Source organism: Ambystoma mexicanum, chromosome 1p (assembly GCF_040938575.1).
Source record: "Ambystoma mexicanum isolate Mex_15411 chromosome 1p, UKY_AmexF1_1, whole genome shotgun sequence".
NCBI lineage: Eukaryota > Metazoa > Chordata > Amphibia > Caudata > Ambystomatidae > Ambystoma > Ambystoma mexicanum.
The window spans coordinates 1,027,584,047-1,027,591,402 of NC_090921.1; the positions used below are offsets into that span (position 1 = coordinate 1,027,584,047).

General features: G+C 41.5%; 1 non-coding gene across 1 annotated transcript; it reads right to left on the minus strand.

Annotated features, from left to right (window-relative positions):
- Positions 1–5,748: 5,748 nt before the first annotated feature.
- TRNAY-GUA (transfer RNA tyrosine (anticodon GUA)) lies at positions 5,749–5,834 on the minus strand. Its single transcript is given in 2 exon segments — positions 5,749–5,784; positions 5,798–5,834. It is a non-coding gene; the product is annotated as a tRNA-Tyr (tRNA).
- Positions 5,835–7,356: the final 1,522 nt, after the last annotated feature.

A 7,356-nucleotide genomic window follows, 5' to 3' on the forward strand; every position in this document is an offset into this window, starting at 1 on the left:
AAAAGCACATCAGTTCCCAATTAAAAAAATGACCCCCTCCGCAGTCTCCTGCATGTTACTGACCACCATACTAAGGGGGAAAAGTTGAAAGGCGGCACCTCACAGGCCATCTCCTCAGAGTATTCAGCCGTGTTGGGCCTTGACAATATTTTAATATCTTGGATGGTGTATAGTGTTCTCTCATTTCCCTTGAGAAATCAAGATTGTCAAGGGGATTCTGCTGTTTTGCCAGTTCATAGCAAGAGATGGGGATCCAAAACACCTCACAGGAAACCAATGAAGATTAGTGTTGGACAGAAAAATAACATGGTCACAGCCTCAAAGCAAAAGGCATCTATTTTCAGTGATGAAATATAATATATTTATAAATTGTCTGTTATTTTACTTTCCAAGTATTTTACTTTCCAAGTATTCAATAAAATGTGCATTTGGCAAAAGTCCTTCGAGCCGGATTTGAACAAGCGACCTAAGGATGCCTGTTTTACCACTACAGTCCTCCGCTGTACCAACTGAGCTATCGAAGGCTTGGCAAATCAATCTCTAGCAAGCTCAATACGAGCTTCCACTTCAACCGTCGACATTCAAACATCTCTTGCAATTCGTGCAAAATACTACAAATTTGGCTTGTGAGGTTCCCGAATTGAGTAAAAGCACATCAGTTCCCAATTAAAAAAATGACCCCCTCTGCAGTCTCCCGCATGTTACTGACCACCATACTAAGGGGGAAAAGTTGAAAGGCGCGCCTCACAGGCCATCTCCTCAGAGTATTCAGCCGTGTTGGGCCTTGACAATATTTTAATGTCTTGGATGGTGTATAGTGTTCTCCCATTTCCCTTGAGAAATCGAGATTGTCAAGGGGATTCTGCTGTTTTGTCAGTTCATAGCAAGAGATGGGGATCCAAAACACCTCACAGGAAACCAACGAAGATTGGTGTCGGACAGAAAAATAACGTGGCCACAGCCTCAAAGCAAAAGGCATCTATTTTCAGTGATGAAATATAATATAATTATAAATTGTCTGTTATTTTATTTTCCAAGTATTTTACTTTCCAAGTATTCAATAAAATTTGCATTTGGCAAAAGTCCTTCGAGCCGGATTTGAACCAGCGACCTAAGGATGCCTGTTTTATCACTACAGTCCTCGCTCTACCAACTGAGCTTTCGAAGGCTTGGCAAATCATTCTCTAGCAAACTCAATACGAGCTTCCACTTCAACCGTCGACTTGTAAACATCTCTTGCAATTTGTGCAAAATACTACAAATTTGGCTTGTGAGGTTCCCGAATTGAGTAAAAGCACATCAGTTCCGAATTAAAAAAATGACCCCCTCCGCAGTCTCCTGCATGTTAATGACCACCGTACTAAGGGGGAAAAGTTAAAAGGCGGCACCTCACAGGCCATCTCCTCAGAGTATTCAGCCGCGTTGGGCCTTGACAATATTTTAACTACAAATTTGGCTTGTGAGGTTCCCGAATTGAGTAAAAGCACATCAGTTCCGAATTAAAAAAATGACCCCCCTCCGCAGTCTCCGGCATGTTACTGACCACCATACTAAGGGGGAAAAGTTGAAAGGCGTCACCTCACAGGCCATCTCCTCAGAGTATTCAGCCGCGTTGGGCCTTGACAATATTTTAATATCTTGGATGGTGTATAGTGTTCTCTCATTTCCCTTGAGAAATCATGATTGTCAAGGGGATTCTGCTGTTTTGCCAGTTCATAGCAAGAGATGGGGATCCAAAACACCTCACAGGAAACCAATGAAGATTTGTGTTGGACAGAAAAATAACATGGTCACAGCCTCAAAGCAAAAGGCATCTATTTTCAGTGATGAAATATAATATAATTATAAATTGTCTGTTATTTTACTTTCCAAGTATTTTACTTTCCAAGTATTCAATAAAATGTGCATTTGGCAAAAGTCCTTCGAGCCGGATTTGAACCAGCGACCTAAGGATGCCTGTTTTACCACTACAGTCCTCCGCTGTACCAACTGAGCAATCGAAGGCTTGGCAAAACAGTCTCTAGCAAGCTCAATACGAGCTTCCACTTCAACCGTCGACATTCAAACATCTCTTGCAATTCGTGCAAAATACTACAAATTTGGCTTGTGAGGTTCCCGAATTGAGTAAAAGCACATCAGTTCACAATTAAAAAAATGACCCCCTCCGCAGTCTCCCGCATGTTACTGACCACCATACTAAGGAGGAAAAGTTGAAAGGCGGCGCCTCACAGGCCATCTCCTCCGAGTATTCATCAGTGTTCGGCCTTGACAATATTTTAATATCTTGGATGGTGTATAGTGTTCTCCCATTTCCCTTAAGAAATCAAGATTGTCAAGGGGATTCTGCTGTTTTGTCAGTTCATAGCAAGAGATGGGGATCCAAAATACCACACAGGAAACCAACGAAGATTGGTGTCGGACAGAAAAATAACGTGGCCACAGCCTCAAAGCCAAAGGCATCTATTTTCAGTGATGAAATATAATATAATTATAAATTGTCTGTTATTTTACTTTCCAAGTATTTTACTTTCCAAGTATTCAATAAAATGTGCATTTGGCAAAAGTCTTTCGAGCCGGATTTGAACCAGCGACCTAAGGATGCCTGTTTTACCACTACAGTCCTCCGATCTACCAACTGAGTTATCGAAGGCTTGGCAAATTGTTCTCTAGCAAACTCAATACGAGCTTCCACTTCAACCGTCGACTTGTAAACATCTCTTGCAATTCGTGCAAAATACTACAAATTTGGCTTGTGACGTTCCCGAATTGAGTAAAAGCACATCAGTTCCCAATTAAAAAAATGACCCCCTCCGCAGTCTCCCGCATGTTTTTGGCCACCATACTAAGGGGGAAAAGTTGAAAGGCGGCGCCTCACAGGCCATCTCCTCAGAGTATTCAGCCGTGTTGGGCCATGACAATATTTTAATATCTTGGATGGTGTATACTGTACTCTCATTTCCCTTGAGAAATCAAGATTGTCAAGGGGATTCTGCTGTTTTGCCAGTTCATAGCAAGAGATGGGGATCCGAAACACCTCACAGGAAACCAATGAAGATTGGTGTTGGACAGAAACATAACGTGGCCACAGCCTCAAAGCAAAAGGCATCTATTTTCAGTGATGAAATATAATATAATTATAAATTGTCTGTTATTTTATTTTCCAAGTATTTTACTTTCCAAGTATTCAATAAATTTTGCATTTGGCAAAAGTCCTTCGAGCCGGATTTGAACCAGCGACCTAAGGATGCCTGTTTTACCACTACAGTCCTCCGCTCTACCAACTGAGCTTTCGAAGGCTTGGCAAATCATTCTCTAGCAAACTCAATACGAGCTTCCACTTCAACCGTCGACTTGTAAACATCTCTTGCAATTCGTGCAAAATACTACAAATTTGGCTTGTGAGGTTCCCGAATTGAGTAAAAGCACATCAGTTCCGAATTAAAAAAATGACCCCCTCCGCAGTCTCCTGCATGTTAATGACCACCATACTAAGGGGGAAAAGTTGAAAGGCAGCGCCTCACAGGCCATCTCCTCAGAGTATTCAGCCGTGTTGGGCCTTGACAATATTTTAATATCTTGGATGGTGTATAGTGTTCTCCCATTTCCCTTGAGAAATCAAGATTGTCAAGGGGATTCTGCTGTTTTGCCAGTTCATAGCAAGAGATGGGGATCCAAAACACCTCACAGGAAACCAATGAAGATTCGTGTTGGACAGAAAAATAACATGGTCACAGCCTCAAAGCAAAAGGCATCTATTTTCAGTGATGAAATATAATATAATTATAAATTGTCTGTTATTTTACTTTCCAAGTATTTTACTTTCCAAGTATTCAATAAAATGTGCATTTGGCAAAAGTCCTTCGAGCCGGATTTGAACCAGCGACCTAAGGATGCCTGTTTTACCACTACAGTCCTCCGCTGTACCAACTGAGCTATCGAAGGCTGGGCAAATCAGTCTCTAGCAAGCTCAATACGAGCTTCCACTTCAACCGTCGACATTCAAACATCTCTTGCAATTCGTGCAAAATACTACAAATTTGGCTTGTGAGGTTCCCGAATTGAGTAAAAGCACATCAGTTCACAATTAAAAAAAGGACCCCCTCCGCAGTCTCCCGCATGTTACTGACCACCATACTAAGGAGGAAAAGTTGAAAGGCGGCGCCTCACAGGCCATCTCCTCCGAGTATTCATCAGTGTTCGGCCTTGACAATATTTTAATATCTTGGATGGTGTATAGTGTTCTCCCATTTCCCTTGAGAAATCAAGATTGTCAAGGGGATTCTGCTGTTTTGTCAGTTCATAGCAAGAGATGGGGATCCAAAATACCACACAGGAAACCAACGAAGATTGGTGTCGGACAGAAAAATAACGTGGCCACAGCCTCAAAGCAAAAGGCATCTATTTTCAGTGATGAAATATAATATAATTATAAATTGTCTGTTATTTTACTTTCCAAGTATTTTACTTTCCAAGTATTCAATAAAATGTGCATTTGGCAAAAGTCCTTTGAGACGGATTTGAACCAGCGACGAGCTATCGAAGGCTTGGCAAATCATTCTCTAGCAAACTCAATACGAGCTTCCACTTCAACCGTCGACTTGTAAACATCTCTTGCAATTCGTGCAAAATACTACAAATTTGGCTTGTGAGGTTCCCGAATTGAGTAAAAGCACATCAGTTCCCAATTAAAAAAATGACCCCCTCCGCAGTCTCCCGCATGTTACTGACCAAAATACTAAGGGGGAAAAGTTGAAAGGCGCGCCTCACAGGCCATCTCCTCAGAGTATTCAGCCGTGTTGGGCCTTGACAATATTTTAATATCTTGGATGGTGTATAGTGTTCTCCCATTTCCCTTGAGAAATCAAGATTGTCAAGGGGATTCTGCTGTTTTGTCAGTTCATAGCAAGAGATGGGGATCCAAAACACCTCACAGGAAACCAACGAAGATTGGTGTCGGACAGAAACATAACGTGGCCACAGCCTCAAAGCAAAAGGCATCTATTTTCAGTGATGAAATATAATATAATTATAAATTGTCTGTTATTTTATTTTCCAAGCATTTTACTTTCCAAGTATTCAATAAAATTTGCATTTGGCAAAAGTCCTTCGGGCCGGATTTGAACCAGCGACCTAAGGATGCCTGTTTTACCACTACAGTCCTCCGCTCTACCAACTGAGCTATCGAAGGCTTGGCAAATCATTTTCTAGCAAACTCAATACGAGCTTCCACTTCAACCGTCGACTTGTAAACATCTCTTGCAATTCGTGCAAAATACTACAAATTTGGCTTGTGAGGTTCCCGAATTGAGTAAAAGCACATTAGTTCCCAATTAAAAAAATGACCCCCTCCGCAGTCTCCCGCATGTTAATGACCACCATACTAAGGGGGAAAAGTTGAAAGGCGGCGCCTCACAGGCCATCTCCTCAGAGTATTCAGCCGTGTTGGGCCTTGACAATATTTTAATATCTTGGATGGTGTATAGTGTTCTCTCATTTCCCTTGAGAAATCAAGATTGTCAAGGGGATTCTGCTGTTTTGCCAGTTCATAGCAAGAGATGGGGATCCAAAACACCTCACAGGAAACCAATGAAGATTCGTGTTGGACAGAAAAATAAGGTGGTCACAGCCTCAAAGCAAAAGGCATCTATTTTCAGTGATGAAATATAATATAATTATCAATTGTCTGTTATTTTACTTTCCAAGTATTTTACTTTACAAGTATTCAATAAAATGTGCATTTGGCGAATGTCCTTCGAGCTGGATTTGAACCAGCGACCTAAGGATGCCTGTTTTACCACTACAGTCCTCCGCTCTACCAACTGAGCTATCGAAGGCTTAGCAAATCAGTCTCTAGCAAGCTCAATACGAGCTTCCACTTCAACCGTCGACATTCAAACATCTCTTGCAATTCGTGCAAAATACTACAAATTTGGCTTGTGAGGTTCCCGTATTGAGTAAAAGCACATTAGTTCCCAATTAAAAAAATGACCCCCTCCGCAGTCTCCTGCATGTTACTGACCACCATACTAAGGGGGAAAAGTTGAAAGGCGGCACCTCACAGGCCATCTCCTCAGAGTATTCAGCCGTGTTGGGCCTTGACAATATTTTAATATCTTGGATGGTGTATAGTGTTCTCTCATTTCCCTTGAGAAATCAAGATTGTCAAGGGGATTCTGCTGTTTTGCCAGTTCATAGCAAGAGATGGGGATCCAAAACACCTCACAGGAAACCAATGAAGATTAGTGTTGGACAGAAAAATAACATGGTCACAGCCTCAAAGCAAAAGGCATCTATTTTCAGTGATGAAATATAATATATTTATAAATTGTCTGTTATTTTACTTTCCAAGTATTTTACTTTACAAGTATTCAATAAAATGTGCATTTGGCAAAAGTCCTTTGAGCTGGATTTGAACCAGCGACCTAAGGATGCCTGTTTTACCACTACAGTCCTCCGCTCTACCAACTGAGCTATCGAAGGCTTAGCAAATCAGTGTCTAGCAAGCTCAATACGAGCTTCCACTTCAACCGTCGACTTGTAAACATCTCTTGCAATTCGTGCAAAATACTACAAATTTGGCTTGTGAGGTTCCCGAATTGAGTAAAAGCACATCAGTTCCCAATTAAAAAAATGACCCCCTCCGCAGTCTCCTGCATGTTACTGACCACCATACTAAGGGGGAAAAGTTGAAAGGCGGCACCTCACAGGCCATCTCCTCAGAGTATTCAGCCGTGTTGGGCCTTGACAATATTTTAATATCTTGGATGGTGTATAGTGTTCTCTCATTTCCCTTGAGAAATCAAGATTGTCAAGGGGATTCTGCTGTTTTGCCAGTTCATAGCAAGAGATGGGGATCCAAAACACCTCACAGGAAACCAATGAAGATTAGTGTTGGACAGAAAAATAACATGGTCACAGCCTCAAAGCAAAAGGCATCTATTTTCAGTGATGAAATATAATATATTTATAAATTGTCTGTTATTTTACTTTCCTTGTATTTTACTTTACAAGTATTCAATAAAATGTGCATTTGGCAAAAGTCCTTTGAGCTGGATTTGAACCAGCGACCTAAGGATGCCTGTTTTACCACTACAGTCCTCCGCTCTACCAACTGAGCTATCGAAGGCTTAGCAAATCAGTCTCTAGCAAGCTCAATACGAGCTTCCACTTCAACCGTCGACTTGTAAACATCTCTTGCAATTCGTGCAAAATACTACAAATTTGGCTTGTGAGGTTCCCGAATTGAGTAAAAGCACATCAGTTCCCAATTAAAAAAATGACCCCCTCCGCAGTCTCCTGCATGTTACTGACCACCATACTAAGGGGGAAAAGTTGAAAGGCGGCGCCTCACAGGCC